Here is a 20,758-nt window from a genome sequence, read left to right as displayed (position 1 = left end):
ATGAATGTAATACAGGGGAGGGGGGGGGGCACACTGGCCACCAATGAATTTAAAACTGGGGAGGGAGGGGGGGTGCCCCCTCCTGCCTGGCAGCACCTGATCTCTTACAGGGGGCTATGATACGCACAATTAACCTCTTAGGTGCGGCACCTGAGGGGTTAATTGTGCGGATCACAGCCCCCTGTAAGAGATCGGGTGCTGCCAGGCAGCAGGGGGCAGTCATGTACACAGTTCCTAGTATATTCTAACTCGAAGCGTCCCCATCACTATGGGAACGCCTCTGTGTTAGAATATACTGTCGGATCTGAGTTTTCATGAAGTGAAAACTCAGCTCTGAAAAAGTCTGTGTGAAAGTAGCCTACGGCCACGGATCACGGACGCGGATGCCAATCTTGTGTGCATCCGTGTTTTTTCACGGACCCATTGACTTGAACAGGTCCTATTTCTTTGACGGACAGGAAACACGGATCACGGCCGCGGATGAACAACGGTGCATTCTCCGAGTTTTCAACGGACCCATTGAAAGTCAATGGGTCAGTAGAAAATCACGGAAAACAGAACAACAGCCATGGATGCACACAACGGTCGTGTGCATGAGGCCTAATAATGTGACAGTACAAAAAAATGCTTCCTTATAATGTGTGCCAGTGCAAAAAATACCCACTTTTAATGCCCCCAGTTGAGCTAATGTCCCTTTGTCACTTCTACCCTACACATGGTACCTCCGTAACAGTGCCCACCATAGTACCACCATAGCAATGACAGCCACTTACCTCTTCTACCCTAGACATGGTACCTCCATAACAGGGCCCACCATAGTGCCTCCATAACAATGACAACCACTTACCTCTTCTACCCTAGACATGGTACCTTCATAACAGTGCCCACCATAGTGCCTCCATAACAATGACAGCCACTGGTCACTTCTACCCTAGACATGGTACCTTCATACCATTGACCACCATAGTGCTCCTCTCCGTATTGTACCATATAAAAAAAGCAAACACTTATACTTACCTCCATTAGGCTGGCAGCGATGCGATGCAGGCCTCTTCCGGCTTGTGTCCTGCGCTGTACGGCTCAGGCGGCTGCACCGTCCATTGATAGGCTGCAGGCACTAGGCTGCAGCCTATCAGAGGAAAGGGGAATGGAGACACCTTTCCCTCCCCTGCCCCACCGCAGCACATCCATATGTAACGCTGTCCTGAGGACAGCGATACAGATGACTATGGAGATGAGCGCTTTCACAATGGAAGCACTCATCTCCCTGTGCCCTGCTGGCGCCCCCTGCAGTTTTGCGCCCGGAGCAAAGCCCCCATACCCCCCCACTTCCCCCCCATGCTACGCCACTGCTTTCCACATCTACACTGTACTGCTGCTGCTCCAATTTAAAAAGGAAACATTTTTCCAGGTTTGTTCAGTTTTTTCTGACAATTAAAAATTTGGTATATTAGGTGTTCAATAAGCTGCTTGATGCTGTCATGAATTATATGGCCAATTTATCAGAGTTGCAAAACAGGATGATTATTTGCTTTCAAGCAAAGGCTGGCAGCATTTCTAAAACTGTGCAGTTCATAAACTGTTTGCATGATGCTGTGAAAGTGTATCATAAGTGAATTGGTTTGTAACTTACCAGTTTCATTACAAACTACCCCAAATTTCTGATGAAGCTTTTCAGGTTTCAGTTCAAGTGTTGGTGGGGTAAATAAACTTATATTATGTAGCTTTCTGTTTTACACTACAGAAAGCTTTTTTTCTTTTTTCTGACTCTGCATATTTGAAAGCACATAAGACATTAGGTCTCCAAAGTCAATTGTCAGTAGCAGTGTCTTCAATGTGTTTGTTGAAATGGAATGACATTTTATTGCGCCTCCCTGTCTTTAAAGGGGTTATCTCAGTTTAGCAAGTGGCATTTATCATGTAAAGAAAGTTAATACACATCACTTACTAATGTATCATTATTATCCATATTGCTTACTTTTCTGTCTGGAGTCATTTTTCCATTGCATTATACAGTGCTCATTTCCATGGTTACGACCACCCTGCAATCCAGCAGTGGTGGTTATGCTCACACACTATAGGAAAGATTGCCTCTCTGGTCGTCGGGATCCTGGGAGTGCACATAGGCTTTCATTTTTTTCTATAGTGTGCAAGCATGGCCAGCGCTGATGGATTGCAGGGTAGTCTTCTTTGTCTTTACAGTCGTGGCCAAAAGTTTTGAGAATGACACAAATATTAGTTTTCACAAAGTTTGCTGCTAAACTGCTTGTTTCAGTTGTTTCTGTGATGTAGTGAAATATAATTACACGCACTTCATGCGTTTCAAAGGCTTTTATCGACAATTACATGACATTTATGCAAAGAGTCAGTATTTGCAGTGTTGGCCCTTCTTTTTCAGGACCTCTGCAATTCGACTAGGCATGCTCTCAATCAACTTCTGGGCCAATTCCTGACTGATAGCAACCCATTCTTTCATAATCACTTCTTGGAGTTTGTCAGAATTAGTGTTTTGTTTTTTTGTCCACACGCCTCTTGAGGATTGACCATAAGTTCTCAATGGGATTAAGATCTGGGGAGTTTCCAGGCCATGGACCCAAAATATCAACGTTTTGGTCCCCGAGCCATTTAGTTATCACTTTTGCCTTATGGCACGGTGCTCCATCGTGCTGGAAAATGCATTGTTCTTCACCAAACTGTTGTTGGATTGTTGGAAGAAGTTGCTGTTGGAGGGTGTTTTGGTACCATTCTTTATTCATGGCTGTGTTTTTGGGCAAAATTGTGAGTGAGCCCACTCCCTTGGATGAGAAGCAACCCCACACATGAATGGTCTCAGGATGCTTTACTGTTGGCATGACACAGGACTGATGGTAGCGCTCACCTTTTCTTCTCCGGACAAGCCTTTTTCCAGATGCCCCAAACAATCGGAAAGAGGCTTCATCAGAGAATATGACTGTGGCGAAACCAACCTCGCCACTGGGTTTTGGAGGGGCCTGGCTGCTGGCCTCTTGCCCCAGGATTATGGGCCCTCTCATCAGCCAGGCCTCATTTGTTCACAAAGGACTTGAACTAACTTGAACTGCTGGTCTAATTCGTGCCATTTTTGGATGTTAAATGTCTGTGTATTGAAAAGGGTTGTGACATTGTATGTTTAAATGGTGATTTCTGTTCTGTTGTCCCCACATGTGTATTGGTGATTTCCCTTTGTCTTGAGAGATAATTGGATTACTCCTCGGGTGTCTCCAGGGCAGAGAGGAGGAAACTATGATGCATTGTGGGGATGTATTGTCTCTGTGTATCCTGAATTGCTACACATCTGTCCTGTGTCCTGGTTGCTGTACTTACATTGTATGTGTTGTAACATATTGATTGGTTGTATTTCAAAACCCTGTGGGCGGACCTGTATTTGCAACAACTGTAATAAAAACCAGGCTGGGTGTGCCAGCACCTCAGACCACTGCTTGACCCTCAACACGGAGCCTTGTCTCGTTCTTGGGGGGATTTACTGTATGCTGTTAGAGACTGATTGCCAGGAGTGTAAGCTGATTGTCTGCTTTTCCTGTTCGTCTGCTAGCAGCTATTCGTGAGGTTCCAGTTTGGAGTGCTATTTTGTATCCAGTTCGGGAGTTTGGTGTTCTGCAGTAGCTGTGCCTGTCTCTCAGAAAGGGGCATATCGCCTAAACGGATTTTAACCCCTTGTCTACTGAAACGGTCCGTTACAATGACTTTGTCCCAGTCCTCAGCAGTCCATTCACCAAACTTTCTGCAGAAGATCAATCTGTCCCTGATGTTTTTTTTGGAGAGAAGTGGCTTCTTTGCTGCCCTTCTTGACACCATGCCATCTTCCAAAAGTCTTTGCCTCACTGTGCGTACAGATGCGCTCACACCTGCCTGCTGCCATTCCTGAGCAAGCTCTGCACTGGTGGCACTCCGATCTCGCAGCTGAATCCTCTTTAGGAGACGATCCTGGCGCTTGCTGGACTATCTTGGATGCCCTGAAGCCTTCTTAACAAGAATTGAACCTCTTTCCTTGAAGTTCTTGATGATCCTATAAATTGTTGATTGAGGTGCAATCTTAGTAGCCACAATATCCTTGCCTGTGAAGCCATTTTTATGCAACACAATGATGGCTGCACGCGTTTCTTTGCAGGTCACCATGGTTAACAATGGAAGAACAATGATTTCAAGCATCACCCTCCTTTTAACATGTCAAGTCTGCCATTTTAACCCAATCAGCCTGACATAATGATCTCCAGCCTTGTGCTCGTCCACATTCTCACCTGAGTTAACAAGATGATTACTGAAATGATCTCGGCAGGTCATTTAATGACAGCAATGAAATGCACGACTGTACTGTCCCTTCCTAGTGGGGCACCTTCCTTTTACTGAGAAGTGGCAAGAAAAACCCACCATGTGTATGGCAGACAATCAAAAGTGGCACTTGTAGCCATTGTATTGGCGGTAGGGGTAGCAACAATGGCATTAGGGGGAAATGCAGAACAAGGGAAGGGGGCCAAGGAGTCCACCATGATAACTCACAGTCTGATAAAAGTGACAGGCAGGGTGAGGACTCTGATGATCATTACGTGTTGGACAGGACCTGGGAGCCAGATTGGGTTGCATCAGAGGAGGAGGATGGTGGCAGTGTCAACAATAAAGAGCAGAAACAATGTACCTCCCAAAGAACAGCCAGCACCATGTCTGCTTTAGGATCTGGTGATGTTATTAATACTGTATGTACATTGGGCCCAAAATGTGCTAGGGCTAAGCCAAGCTCGGCTGCCTCTAGCTCTGTGCAAGTTTTTCTCCACGTTGACGGAAGACAGCATTGCTCTATGCAAGCTCTGCAAAAGTAAGCAGTGGAAGGGAAACACAAACATAGGCACCACAGCTCTATGGAACCACATGAAACCATTCTGTGGGCAAACAAAGGTGGAAGCCAGCTACCGCAACAAGAGTTCCCTTCTTTTATTGATTTCCCTTTCAGTAGTCAGGCCACATCCACAGGTAGTATGGTGACTTTCACATCTTCATCCTCGCTTTCTGCCTCTCCTGCTCAAACTCCTCCTTCTGCTTCATAGTCAGACATCTATAACGGAATGTGTGGCCAGGAAATAACTGTACATTCCCAGTGATCCGCTGGTGTGCAAGCTTAAAGGGTTTCTACCACATAATTAGCTTTCAGACACTAGCCGCCGCCCAGCGCGTCCCTCCAGCCCGCCCATCTCCTCCGGAATGCGATCCTCCCCGTGTGCGTCTGTATTCGGCGCATGCGCAGTGAATGTCTGACCGCTTCCCTGCTCAGACATCTCCACTGCACCTGCGCCGATGACGTCATAGTGCTCCGAGGAACAGGCGCAGTGGAGATGTCTGTGCAGAAAGCGGTCAGACATTCACTGCGCATTCGCCGAATACAGACGCTCACGGGGAGAATCTCATTTCGGAGGAGATGGGCAGGCTGGAGGGACGCGCTGGGCGTCGGCATTTTGTGAAGGTAGACCGAGCCTCTAGGTGCTAATGACGCACCCATAGCACCTAGAGGCTCATTAGCATATCTATATAAGTTCTTTTTTTAGCGAAACGGCTGCCCCAAAAGCTATTATATTAGGATTGTTTGGTAGAGCAGACACTAGCGGATCGCTAGTGTCTGAAAGCTAATTATGTGAAAACGAAGTGGTAGAAACCCTTTAATTCTCACCTGGCCAAGTTGCTGGCAGTCCTGTCACTGCTCTTACCATTTAGTAGAGTCTGCTGTCTTTAGGGAGCTGATAGCATGTGCTCAGCCTCACTGGAAAATACCTGTCTGCCATTAATTGTACTCTATTGTACTCTCATGTGGCAGAGAACATGGGCCACTCGCTGTGTGGCAAGGTTCACGTCACAGTGGACACCTGGAGCAGCTGTTATGGACAGGGACAGTACATGTCTTTCACAACCCACTAGGTCATTTTTTTGGAGTGCGGCGAGGCAGCAGCCCAGCAACAAGAAAGGGTCCCTTTGTCCCCCACGATTGTGTCACCCTGGCTCTGACACCAGGCACTTATACACCTTCTCCACCAAGCCTACCTATACTCTGGCCTATCTCTGGCGCATATCCTGTTCCCTAACCCCATGTATTTTTGGGCAGGCAGACTGGAACAGTAGCCCAAACTGGCACAGTACGCTCTCTTTCGTGCCCAGCCTCCAATGTTATCTCAGAGAGGGTGTTCAGAGCTGCAGGGGGTGTGGTGGTGACACTTAAAACAACCATTTTGTCCTCCACCAGTGTCCAAAACATCACTTTTGTCAAAATGAACAAAGTCTGGATTGGGGTAGATTTCCACACCCGTCCGGCTGAAGCTGATGAATAGTTCTTTCATTGCAGACAGTGCTCCATCTTGCCACTGTTGCTGTCTGCCTGCCAACCATCATGTTGCCTGTCTTCCATCATGGTTCCATCATTCCATAATCTTCCACTATGGCTACTAAAGCCTCTGTCATGCTGACTCTGTGCCTGTTGACTATATTATACCCTTTCCACTTCCACTGTACTGCTGCTGCTTCCAATTAAAATAGATTTTTTTATGGTAATAGCACAACGAGCCATAATATTTGGATGATTGGTCCCACAACAAGCCACTATTTTAGCTTTTTTATCTCATAACACCATGTGTTTAAACACCATCTGCTCCCAACTATTTTTGGAAGCTTTGGAATATGAAAAGCATATTACACATATTACATGTGCCGGCATGATGTGTTTTTAAACATGCTTTGTTAACACCATCAAATGTGCGTTAACCCATAACTATTGTGGTAAGGTGAACAGAAAAGTGTATGGTAAAGTCCTGGAAGGGGTGTATATCCCACCCAGCTTCCTCAACTGGGGGAGGTGAATAAAATCCAGGACAGGTTTTCCCCTAGCCTGAGGGATCCCAGCTGAAGCCAGCTGGGATCATCAAGGGGAAATAAAGCACAGTCCATGCAGTCAGTCTGGGGAGAGGAATGCCTGGAGAAAGCCTGGTAAGATGGCTGCGCTGCTGGCTAGAGAAGCCGAGTTCTCTGTGTGAACGGTGTTCAATAGGTGAGCTAGGATCCTTACTGTATTAGCCAGGGCCCAGACGGGCAGGTGTTTATTTCAGTTTGGTTTATGTTTTGTGGTGCTGGTCCTTCTCCTTACCCAGTGAATTATAACTGGGATTGCCTGTATTGCCGGAGTGTGATAAATAAAGCAGCATTTGGACTTTAACCCTGTGGTCTGCAAGAGAATATGTCATCGCCGCCCAGCCTGAGAGCGTAACCCCTTACAATTGGTGTCGGATGCGGGCAAGCGTCCCTGCTGAAAAAGGCAACAGTCGGTTGCTAAGGGCAACGGTGTGACAGTAAATGATTTAATGTCCTGGGTGAAAGCTGCTGCAGCTTTGCAAATTTCACCCAATACCATGGAGGAAATGATGAAGCAGCTGGTTCAGGCTAACCTAAGGCAACAACAGGCAATGGAGCAACAGCAGAGGTTGCATGCAGAGGATAAAAAGAGACACGAAGAAGCCTTACGTGTCCAACAACAGGCTAATGCGCAGCAACAACAGGCTATAGCTCAGCAACAACAGGCCATGGCACAGCAGCAGGAAACTAATCGTTTGTTGATGAAGCATATTGCTGCAATAAGAGAGACTGCTGTAACTCCAGCCCCACAAGTTGAGGTAAGCCCCTAGAGACTTTGAATGTGAGGAGGGTTGTGCAGTGGGCCTTGCAAAAACTGACACTTGATGATGATGATATCGAGGCCTACCTGACCGTATTTGAGAGGGTGGCGGAAAGAGAGAGGCTGCCAATAGACGAGTGGGCAGAGGTCCTTGCGCCCTTTTTGTCCGGCGAACCACAAAAGGCCTACTATGACCTCAGGGAGCAGGATGTCCGGGACTATGGCAAATAAAAAATGGAGATCCTGGCTCGTTTGGGCGTTACATCAGCGGTTCGTGCCCGGAGGGTCCACACGTGGAGCTATACCATGGACAAGCCTGCCCGATCTCAGATGTTTGACCTCCTCCATCTTGTACGGAAGTGGCTGGAACCTGAGACTTCTACACCAGACCAGATTGTGGAGAAAGTAATGGCGGATCACTACTTTAGAGCCCTCCCAGCAGAGCTGCAATGGCGGGTCGGACATGGAGACCCCAAAACTGCGGATCAGCTCGTAAACCTGGTGGAAAGGTTCCTGTCGACTGAGGACTACCTCCGTGATGTCCCTACCACACCAACACCTCCCCGGAGTGCCCGACCTGTGTCATCTGTGGGTAAGAGAGTTCCGGTTGTTGGGGGTGCGTGGAAGGGTGCAAGAGGGAATAACCTCTAGAGGTTGGGCGTGGGCATAAGACTGAGTCTCCCGGGCAGTCCGGACCCGGAGAAGTTTTCTCACCTAGAAGACCTGGGGCGACCCAGTGCTGGAGGTGCCATGAGTGGGGACACATTGCTGCCTATTGCCCTCTGACCTCAGAGCCCATGGAGTGTGCCGGGAGCCAGAGACAGTCGCTGTATGCGGTGCCAGTGTGTGCGGCCTCCCCAGGACTAGAGACTGAGGCACAGATGTGTACCCTGGTGATAAATGACTGCTCCGTCAGGGCTCTGTTGGACTCCGGTAGTCTGGTCACCTTAGTGCATGCCAGCTTCGTGGCTGGTAATTATGTGCCGGACAAAAAAGTAAGTGTGTTATGCATCCATGGGGATGCATAATCCTACCCGGTGGCCTGCGTTAAGCTGGAGACTATGGCTGGGACTGTATCCTATGAAGTCGGGGTCGTAAAAGACTTATGCATGATATTGGGCCGGGACTTCTTCTTGTTTTGGAAGTTGTGGGAGAAGAGAAACATTCCTGCAGAATCTGTGCCGTCTCCTTTAAATAATCATTGCTATGAGGGGCCCATTGAATTTAATGGTTTAAAGGAAAGGACCATTGAAAACAATGGTGCTGATAAGGTGCAAAATGAAGATGTCATGGTAACTGAAATGTCTGATGAATATGCGGGGTTATGTGACGTACCTGATAATGACACTTTTCCATTGCAGGTGTTAGCTGGTGAAGATGAAGCTTCCCCAACTGGGGAAAATGTGTTAGACTTAGGGGTGTCTCGGGGTAACTTTGGTACAGAGCAGTTGAGAAACCCCACTCTCATGAGTGCTCACGAAAATGTTACCATGATAGATGGTGTACCACAGGTACCAGAAGCTGACCAAAAATTTCCGCATTTTGCCATGAATGGAAACCTGCTGCATCGAGTTAATAAATGCAACAATGAAATTGTGGAGCAGCTTCTGGTGCCAAAACCCTATAGACGTATGGTACTAGATCTTGCACATAACCACGTACTTGGGGGTCATTTGGGTGTTAGCAAAACACAGGAGAGGGTATTACAAAGATTTTTCTGGCCTGGAATATACAAGGAAGTGGAAATATACTGCGAGTCCTGCCCAACCTGCCAGATAAGTGCCCCGACCTCACATTTCCGGAGTCCCTTGGTGCCTCTTCCCATCATTGAGGTACCTTTTGAAAGAATTGCTATGGACTTGGTGGGTCCCATTGTTAAGTCAGCTAGGGGGCACCAGTATATCTTGGTTTTGTTGGACTATGCCACACGATACCCAGAAGCGGTACCTTTGCAAAACATGGCGTCCAAAATTATTGCCCGAGAATTATTTTTCATGTTCTCCCGCACGGGGATCCCTAAAGAAATTCTCACGGACCAGGGTACCCCCTTTATGTCGAAGGTCATGAAAGAGTTGTGCAAGTTATTCAAAATCACCCAGATACGTACCTCGGTGTACCACCCACAGACAGATGGGTTGGTCGAGAGGTTTAACAAGACGCTGAAACAGATATTAAAAAAAGTAGTAGAAAAGGATGATCGGGACTGGGACTGCCTCCTGCCATACCTTATGTTCTCTGTTAGGGAGGTGCCTCAGGCTTCTACAGGGTTCTCACCATTTGAGTTGCTATATGGCCGTCACCCGAGGGGTTTACTCGATGTAGCTAAAGAAACCTGGGAGGCTGAGGCTACTCCTATAAGAGCGTCATTGAACATGTGGCTGACATGCAAGACAGGATAGCGACAGTAATGCCCATTGTTAAAGAACATTTGCAAAGAGCCCAGGAGGCTCAAAGCAAAATTTATAACAGGTCTGCCAAGGTAAGAGACTTTAATCCCGGGGACAGGGTCCTGGTTCTAGTTCCCACTGTAGAAAGTAAGTTTCTGGCAAAGTGGCAAGGTCCCTACGAGGTTGTGGAAAAAGTGGGCGAGGTGAACTATAAGGTGCACCAACCAGGAAGGAGAAACCCTACCAGATTTACCACGTAAATCTGATTAAGCCATGGAAAGATCGGGAGTCATTGGTGGCCGCACAGACCATGAGTAAAGGAGGTGTCACCACCAATTCCTCCGGTAAAAATTAGTGAGGCATTGTCAGTACCCCAGAAACAAGAAGTAAAGGAGTTTCTACAGAAAAATAGAGGAAGGTTTTCTGACCTACCAGGCCGTGCCCACCTGATAGAACATTCCTTGAGAACCGAACCCCACAGTAAGGTGAATCTAAAGCTCTACAGGATACCAGAAGCACGCAGAAAAGCGGTATCCTCTGAGGTCAGGCGCATGCTTGAGTTAGTGGTCATTGAGGAATCTACCAGTGAGTGGTCAAGCCCTATTGTCTTAATCCCGAAGCCTAATGGGACTTGGAAATTTTGTAATGATTTCCGGAAGCTAAATGAGGTATCAAAGTTCGATGCATTACCCCATGCCCAGAGTAGACAAACTAATTGAGAGGCTTGGGAAAGCAAGGTATATCACGACCCTTGACCTTCCAAAAGGGTATTGGCAGATACCATTATCAGATGATGCAAAAGAAAAGACGGCATTCTCCACTCCAGAGGGGCTGTTCCAGTACACAGTGATGCCGTTCGGGTTACATGGAGCCCCTGCTACATTTCAGAGGTTGATGGACCTGATCTTAAAGCCACATCGTGACTATGCTGCCGCTTACCTTGATGATGTGGTCATTTTTTCATCTGATTGGAGAAGTCACCTCTGGAAGGTACAGGCCGTTATAGACTCCATTAGTGATGCTGGCCTAACCATAAACCCTGAGAAGTGTGCAGTGGGTCTAGAGGAAGCAAAATATCTGGGCTACATTATTGGTAAAGGGCTGGTTAAACCCCAGATCAATAAAGTAGAGGCGATACAAGACTGGCCTAGGCCCTTAACGAAGAAACAAGTCAGGGCCTTCCTTGGCATAACAGGGTACTACCGCCGATTCGTACCAAATTTTGCCTCGATGGCAACACCATTGACTGACTTAATGAAAGGCCCTAAGTCAGTAATGGTGAAGTGGACCCCAGAGGCAGAAAAGGCCTTTCAAAGCCTAAAGTCCGCTGTCTGTCAACAGTCGGTGCTCATTTCCCCGGATTTCAGAAAAGAGTTTCTGGTCCAGACTGATGCATCTGAGACAGGCTTGGGAGCGGTCCTGTCACAAGTGATAAATGGGGAGGAGCACCCAGTGATGTACCTAAGTAGGAAGTTGACCCCAGCAGAGAAAAATTGTGCCATAGTGGAACGAGAGTGTCTAGCCATTAAATGGGCTCTGGAGTCACTTAAATATTACCTGCTGGGTAGGAAATTTCTGTTGGTAACAGATCACGCTCCTTTAACTTGGATGAAACAAAACAGGGAGAAAAATGCAAGAGTGACCAGGTGGTTTCTCTCCCTGCAAAATTTTAATTTCAAGGTTGAACATAGGCCGGGGAAATTACAGGGGAATGCAGATGCTTTGTCCAGGATACACTGCTTGTTGGCTAAAAATATCCAGACCTCCGGTCTGGAGAAGGGGGGGGGGGGCGGATATGTGGTAAGGTGAACAGAAAAGTGTATGGTAAAGTCCTGGAAGAGGTGTATATCCCACCCAGCTTCCTCAACTGGGTGAGGTGAATAAAATCCAGGACAGGTTTTCACCTAGCCTGAGGGATCCCAGCTAAAGCCAGCTGGGATCATCAAGGGGAAATAAAGCACAGTCCATGCAGTCAGTCTGAGGAGAGGAATGCCTGGAGAAAGCCTGGAAAGACTGCTGCGCTGCTGGCTAGAGAAGCCGAGTTCTCTGTGTGACCTGTGTTCAATAGGTGAGCTAGGATCCTTACTGTATTAGCCAGGGCCCAGACGGGCAGGTGTTTATTTCAGTTTGGTTTATGTTTTGTGGTGCTGGTCCTTCACCTTACCCAGTGAATTATAACTGGGATTGCCTGTATTGCCGGAGTGTGATAAATAAAGCAGCATTTGGACTTTAACACTGTGGTCTGCAAGAGAATCTGTCATCGCCGCCCAGCCTGAGAGCGTAACCCCTTACACTATGTATGTCAATGTCACTTAGACATGATTTACTATCATTGCCATTGTATTCAAGAGCTCAAGGAGCGGAAGAGAAAAAGCAAAGTTTCATAAAAAAATGAGCAAAAAGAGATTACATGATTTCCAGGGCAAATGGAGCCAATCTGTTTCAGCCCGAACCATTGAAGGTCCAAACCTATTTATAAATTTAAAACATAATTTAAATATTGGGGCACACCTTTTCATTTCTCCATTCCAGGATTTTACTCAATCCCACTGCCACATATACACTCACCTAAAAAATTATTAGGAACACCATACAATTACGGTGTTGGACCCCCTTTTGCCTTCAGAACTGCCTTAATTCTACGTGGCATTGATTCAACAAGGTGCTGATAGCATTCTTTAGAAATGTTGGCCCATATTGATAGGATAGCATCTTGCAGTTGATGGAGATTTGAGGGATGCACATCCAGGGCACGAAGCTCCCGTTCCACCACATCCCAAAGATGCTCTATTGGGTTGAGATCTGGTGACTGTGGGTGCCATTTTAGTACAGTGAACTCATTGTCATGTTCAAGAAACCAATTTGAAATGATTCGAGCTTTGTGACATGGTGCATTATCCTGCTGGAAGTAGCCATCAGAGGATGGATACATGTTCTCATTCTGTTTACGCCAAATTCGGACATGGCAGTTGCTTTAATGCATTTAGGGATGTGGTCCTGGTCAAGACAATCTTCTGAACTCCAAACTGAATGTCAGAATGGGAAAGAAAGGTGATTTAAGCAATTTTGAGCGTGGCATGGTTGTTGGTGCCAGACGGGCCGGTCTGAGTATTTCACAATCTGCTCAGTTACTGGGATTTTCACGCACAACCATTTCTAGGCTTTACAAAAAATGGTGTGAAAAGGGAAAAACATCCAGTATGCGGCAGTCCTGTGGGCAAAAATGCCTTGTGGATGCTAGAGGTCAGAGGAGAATGGGCCGACTGATTCAAGCTGATAGAAGAGCAACGTTGACTGAAATAACCACTCGTTACAACCGAGGTATGCAGCAAAGCATTTGTGAAGCCACAACACGCACAACCTTGAGGCGGATGGGCTACAACAGCAGAAGACCCCACCGCGTACCACTCATCTCCACTACAAATAGGAAAAAGAGGCTACAATTTGCACGAGCTCACCAAAATTGGACTGTTGAAGACTGGAAAAATGTTGCCTGGTCTGATAAGTCTCGATTTCTGTTGAGACATTCAAATGGTAGAGTCCGAATTTGGCGTAAACAGAATGAGAACATGTATCCATCCTCTGATGGCTACTTCCAGCAGGATAATGCACCATGTCACAAAGCTCAAATCATTTCAAATTGGTTTCTTGAACATGACAATGAGTTCACTGTACTAAAATGGCCCCCACAGTCACCAGATCTCAACCCAATAGAACATCTTTGGGATGTGGTGGAACGGGAGCTTCGTGCCCTGGATGTGCATCCCTCAAATCTCCATCAACTGCAAGATGCTATCCTATCAATATGGGCCAACATTTCTAAACAATGCTATCAGCACCTTGTTGAATCAATTAAGGCAGTTCTGAAGGCAAAAGGCTGTCCAACACCGTATTAGTATGGTGTTCATAATAATTCTTTAGGTGAGTGTAGTACAGGTGTTCCTAATAATTCTTTAGGTGAGTGTGTGTGTGTGTGTGTGTGTATATATATATATATATATATATATATATTATATTATATATAGGGGGGATTTGCTCTGGTAGACAGGCTTGCGGACGCAGTACAGAGGCAATGACAACGTCTTTAACTTAAATAGTGCAGTGTTTTATTCACACAGACGTAAAGTGACAAAATAACAATTTCAGGAAAAACAGTCACCTTGAGTCTGGTGTTTGTTCACACCAGGCTGCAGCACATAAGTCCTTGAAGGAAGCAGTAGTCCATGTGCTTTTTTACACCAGCAATGTAGCAGGCCTAGTCCAGGCCCAAACACTCAAGCTCCAACACTCAGACTGCCAGCACTCCACTAGCAGATGGAGGATAATCCACACAGCTGAACTTGCTGGCTGGGTTTTTATATCCCAGCCAAAACCCGGCCTGGAACCGTAGGGAACAGCCACCCACCCTGCTCTTTGGCTGCTCCCAATAAGAACCGGCCCGGATTGGCTTTACAGCCATTCTGACAGCTGAAGTGTCAGACTGCACTACAGAACTGACACTTCAGGAAAAAATCCGGTTCTTACCTCACCGAGGCCAGGAACCTCGGTGACACGTATCTTCCGTCAATGACGACTCCTTGTTCCTTCTTAATATATATATATATATATATATATATATATATATAAATCAAGCAAGCACCTATGCATCCAGTCTGCCTTTACAAACATTTGAGAAAGAATGGTTCATTCTAAAGAGCATAATAGGATTAAGGGCTCATGCACACGCCCGTGGTTTAGATCCGCATCAGATCCGCATTTTTTGCGGGTCAGATGTAGACCTGTTCACTTCAATGGGGCCACCAAAACATACAGACAATACTCCCCGTGCTGTTCGCATCTGCACATCCGTTCTATGTCGTCTGCAAAATTATAGGACATCCTATTTTTGTCAGCATTATGGACAACTATAGGTCTGTGTCACGGGGGACGTGCACTCAGACTAACAGATAAACCACCAACCAGGCTCTAGGCGAGAGGCAGGGGAAGGGTCACCTCCTAGCTAATCCCTGACCGCTCTCCCTGCACTGCTCAGCCCACATGCAGACCTTGGTGGTAGGTATGATGTGTCCCCGTGCCTGGGCTGAAACACCCTAAATTGCCTGAGGTGGTGAAGAGGGGAAATAGGAGCAGCCTGCTCGCACAGAACCTGGATGGGAGAGATGACACAAACAATCAAACTAGAAACCACACTTATCTTTCTGAGCTGGAACAGCCAACCTTCCTTCCTAGCTTCCAAGACCAAAGTGATTCCTATAATACGCTCAGAGCACTGGGCTGGAGTGCTATTTAAACTAATGACCCCACCCAGTGCACCTGATGGGAGGCGGATCCAGCACGGCTCCAAAACAAAACACTAAACTTGTGCTGCTCTTCTGGCCGACCTCCGCACATAGTCAGGGCGGGACATGACAGTACCCCCCCCTTCTACGGGTGACCTCCGGACACCCTGGACCAACCTTATCCGGATGGGACCTATGAAAAGCCCTCACCAGTCGGCTGGCATTGACATCTAGAGCCGGAACCCACGTCCTCTCCTCAGGGCCGTATCCCCTCCAGTGCACCAGGTACTGGAGGGCACCCCAAAGAATTCTAGAGTCGAGAATCCTGGAGATCTCGAACTCCAAGTTTCCCTCGACTAGAAGAGGAGGAGGAGGCAATGGCGATGGTTCCACCGGTCTCACGTATTTTTTTTGTAACGACCTGTGGAACACATCATGGATCCTCCAAGTCTGCGGAAGATCTAGCCGAAACGCTACAGGATTGATCACCGCAGAAATTTTATACGGTCCAATAAATCTTGGACCCAGTTTCCAAGATGGCACTTTTAATTTTATATTTTTAGTGGACAACCACACCAGATCACCCATACACAGGTCCGGACCAGTCACACGTCTCCTGTCAGCCATTCGTTTATACCTCTCACCCATCCTCTCCAAATTCCCTTGAATCCTCCGCCAGATGGAGGATAAGGCAGAAGAGAATCTCTCCTCCTCTGGCATCACAGAGAAACCAGTCCCAGAAAAGGTGCCAAACTGAGGATGGAAACCGTATGCGCCAAAAAATGGCGACTTGCCCGTGGACTCCTGCCTACGGTTATTCAACGCAAATTCTGCTAAGGACAAGAATGAGGACCAGTCCTCCTGATTCTCAGCCACAAAGCACCTCAAGTAGGTCTCCAGGTTTTGATTAGTACGCTCCGTCTGACCATTCGACTGCGGATGAAAAGCCGAAGAGAATGAAAGTTGAATGCCAAGCCGAGAGCAGAACGCCCTCCAAAACCTGGAGACAAACTGCGTGCCCCTATCAGAGACCACATCCGAAGGAATACCATGCAATTTCACAATATTATCCACAAAAATCTGCGCAAGAGTCTTAGCGTTAGGCAGACTAGTTAGTGATATAAAGTGAGCCATTTTACTGAAACGGTCAACTACCACCAAAATCACTGTTCTCCCGGAGGAACTCGGCAGATCCGTAATAAAGTCCATAGACAAATGCGTCCAAGGATGAGACGGAATAGACAATGGAAGAAGTGAACCAGCCGGTCGAGTATGAGCAACCTTTGACCGAGCGCAGGTTTCACAGGTAGTCACGTAATTCTCAATGCTCTTACGTAACCCTGGCCACCAGAACCTCCGGGACACCAGATCACAGGTGGACTTACCACCAGGATGTCCAGCAAGGACAGTATCGTGATGTTCCTTGAACACCTTGTATCGCAGGCCCTCAGGAACAAACAACCTCCCTTGGGGACAAGAACCAGGAGCCCCCTCCTGGGCTCCCAACACCTCCATCTCCAATTCAGGGTATAGAGCGGAGACCACCACCCCATCCGCTAAAATCGGGGCAGGATCCTCTGAATCACCTCCCCCAGGGAAGCTGCGAGACAAGGCATCTGCCTTGACGTTCTTGACCCCTGGGCGAAAGGTAACCACAAAATTGAACCTGGTAAAAAACAGAGACCATCTGGCCTGCCTAGGGTTCAGAGCTTGGCAGATTGCAGGTAAGCCAAATTCTTATGGTCTGTATATACCGTAACGGGGTGAGACGCCCCCTCCAACCAGTGACGCCATTCCTCAAAAGCCAACTTGATAGCCAACAACTCTCTATCTCCAACATCATAATTCCTCCCGGCGACGGAGAGCTTTTTGGAGAAAAAGGCACACGGGACCCACTTGCCAGGGGATGAACCCTGTGACAACACCACACCAACCCCCACCTCTGATGCATCAACCTCCACTACAAATGGCTGACACACATCCGGCTGCACCAGAATGGGAGCAGACGCAAAACGCTCCTTAATAGCCAAAAAGGCCTGCAATGCCTCATCCGACCAGATAGAGATGTCGGCGCCCTTCTTGGTCATATCAGTGAGAGGTTTTACTATGGTAGAGTAGTTCGAAATAAATTTTCTATAATAATTCGTAAACCCCAAGAACCGCATCAAGGCTTTCTGATTCTCTGGTCGGTCCCATTCCAGAACCGCCCGGACCTTCTCGGGGTCTATACGAAAACCAGAATCAGAAAGCAAACATTTCTCCAATTTAGCATATAATTTATTCTCCCGAAGGATCGTCAAAACCTGTCTCACATGATCCTGATGGGTCTTCAGATCAGGAGAATAAATTAAAATATCATCCAGGTAAACTACTACGAACCTCCCCACCAAATGATGAAAAATGTCATTGACGAATTGCTGAAATACTGCTGGCGCGTTCGTCAACCCAAAAGGCATAACCAGGTTCTCAAAATGACCCTTGTGCGTATTGAAGGCCGTTTTCCACTCATCCCCCTCCTTGATTCTGATCAGATTGTAGGCCCCTCTAAAATCCAACTTGGAGAACACCTTGGCTTCCACAATCTGATCAAAAGATCAGAGATCAAAGTCAGGGGATATGGATCCCGGACTGTAATACGGTTCAATTCCCGGAAATCCAAACACGGTCTCAGTGATCCATCCTTTTTCTTCACAAAGAACAAACCCACTGCCACTGGAGACTTAGATGGTCTAATATGACCTTTTGCCAAACTCTCGGCGATATACTTTCGCATGACCTCTCTTTTGGGTTGAGAAAGGTTGTAAAGCCGAGACTTTGGCAACTTAGCCCCTGGGATGAGATTAACTGGACAATCATAGTCACTATGAGGGAGCAATTCCTGAGCCCCACCCTCTGAAAAGACATCCGCAAAATCTGAGAGATACTGAGGTAAAGCCGTAATGGACACACCAGATATAGATGTGCCAAAACAATTATCCGAACAAAACTCACTCCAACCGATGATTTGTCTCGCTTGCCAGTCTATAATTGGGTTATGTTTAGTCAACCATGGCAACCCCAAAACTATAGGAGCTGGCAAATCCTTCAAGACAAAACAAGAAATAATTTCCACATGTGAATCACCCACCCTTAAGTGAATACCATGAACAATGTGAGTAAGGCTCTTTTGAGAAAGAGGGGAAGAATCAATTGCAAAAACACGAATCTCGTTCTCTAAAGTGCAAGTACTTAGTCCTAGATTTTGAAGGAAAAGAAAGTCAATTAGGTTTACCCCAGCACCACAATCAAGGAACACCTCAACAAAAACATTTCTTGACTCCAGCGCCACCATAGCTGGAAGGAGAAAACGGGAACTGCAGGGAGCTTGCATACCTACCTGCTCCACCCCACCATTCATGCCACCAAGTGTCAGGGAAGTTTTTTTTTTCTTTTTCTTTTTCTCTACCACCTGCGGTTTAACATAAGGACAACCAAAAACAAAATGACCACTCTTACCACAATAGTAACATAGTTTGTGCAGTTTCCTAAAGTCTCTACTATCAGAATGGCAAGAAATCTGACCCAATTGCATGGGTTCCTCTGCTACCCCCGCGTTACCTGTAACATCACCCGGGGAGGCAGTAGAGATGAAACAACTCACAGAAGGGATACTGTCACGGCCATGGCTATGACCGTGACTCCTGAACCGCATGTGGTTGTCAGTGGTTTAGTTTGGTTGTCAATCACAGGTGAGGGCTGTGGTATTTGCCTCACCAGTATGTACGTGGCAGCTTGCTATGTTATGCATGCGGTTTCATGTGATATGTATGTCTGTGTGCACTCTGTCTTATGTGTGGTGTGCACTTACATTTTCCCTTCACTGTGGTTGCCCGTGGCAACGTTTGGTTGTAGTGTGTACATGTGGTGGCAGTGTCCCGGCCTTCGGGCTGACTCCCAGGACATGCTTGCCACGCATGTCGTTGCCTGCGGCAACAGCCACAGTGTGTTCTTCAGTTGGACACTGTCTGTTTGAGTTTGTGTTTCCCTTCCCTGGTGCTGGAAGGGTAAACTCCCTTCCCAGTGTGTGTGTGACTCACTGGGTGTGTCTGACTGCTGGGTGTGGCTTCTTGGCCTATAAAGCCTCACTGTTAGCATATGTCTGTGGGTTGCTTCAGCCATGTTTAGCTGGAGCAGCCTCCTGTGTTTACCAACTGCCAGTGAGAGCCACCCTTGTGGTTCATAAATATTATGTCACATTAAGTTTATGTTCATCTTTATGTGTGATGTCTATGTGATGGTCTGTTGGGATTTTCCTATGTTGTTTAGTGCAGCATATGTATCTGGATTCCTGTTTGCACAGGGATCCAGTCAGCAAGGCTGTGGCAGGTAGGTGGAACTTGTATAGTTCACCTGCCATATCCGTAAGACTGTTTGTGTCCCCCTTTTCCCTGCAGCTTGGCCAGTGAGACACCTGTTCCTCCGTGTCCAGTAGGAACAGGCCGTCTTACCCTGACTCCTAGTCCAGGGACCGGTCGGAGGGTGCGTTAGGGATCCGAGGTTCCGGAGCATGGGTCCTCCTACCTTAAAGGTCGGCCCATGCAGCTAGGAGTTAGGGTCAGGTTAGGGACGCTTTAGGAGGTGACCTGCTCCCTAATCCTGTTGTCCTGGCCGAGCAGTCATAACATCACGTGGCATCGCACGGCTGAGGATTTCCCCCTTCCTCAGCCATGACAGATACCTTGCGCAGGGGGAGCCCTATACCTCTCTCTGATATGTCTGTCTAGCCGTACTGCTAAAGACATGGCGTTCTCCAAAGAGTCAGGGTATTCATGAAAAGCAAGGGCATCCTTCAATCCTTCAGATAACCCCTGACAAAACTGGCTACGTAACGCGGGATCATTCCACTCTGATTTAGTAGCCCATCTCCTAAATTCAACACAGTAAGCCTCTGCAGTATGTTCCCCCTGAAACAAATTACGTAATCGCGACTCTGCCATCGAGACCCGATCTGGGTCATTGTAGATTAATCCCAGAGCCTTAAAAAATTCCTCCACCGACCGGAGTGCCCGAGAACCAGCTGGCAGAGAAAAGGCCCAGGATTGCGCATCCCCTTTAAGCAGAGAAATAATTATACCTATCCTCTGACTCTCATCACCTGACGATGATGGACGCAGCCAAAAGTACAATTTGCAGGACTCTCTAAAACTGACAAAGTCATCCGTACCCCCTGAAAATCGATCAGGAAGAGCCACTTTAGGCTCCACACAAACTTGACCTCCTCCTAATGCCAGAGCACTCTGACACCGTGCGACCGAACCACGCAGCTCCGCAACCTCTAGGGATAGCCCCTGCATGTGGTCAACTAATGCTTCAATTGCCGTCATCACAAAACCCCTGAGTAATGACAGTCAAAGTTTTGGGCGGATTATAAT

This window comes from Bufo bufo, chromosome 1 (assembly GCF_905171765.1).
Source record: "Bufo bufo chromosome 1, aBufBuf1.1, whole genome shotgun sequence".
In the NCBI taxonomy this organism is placed as follows: Eukaryota; Metazoa; Chordata; class Amphibia; order Anura; family Bufonidae; genus Bufo; species Bufo bufo.
This window is presented reverse-complemented; position numbering follows the sequence as displayed.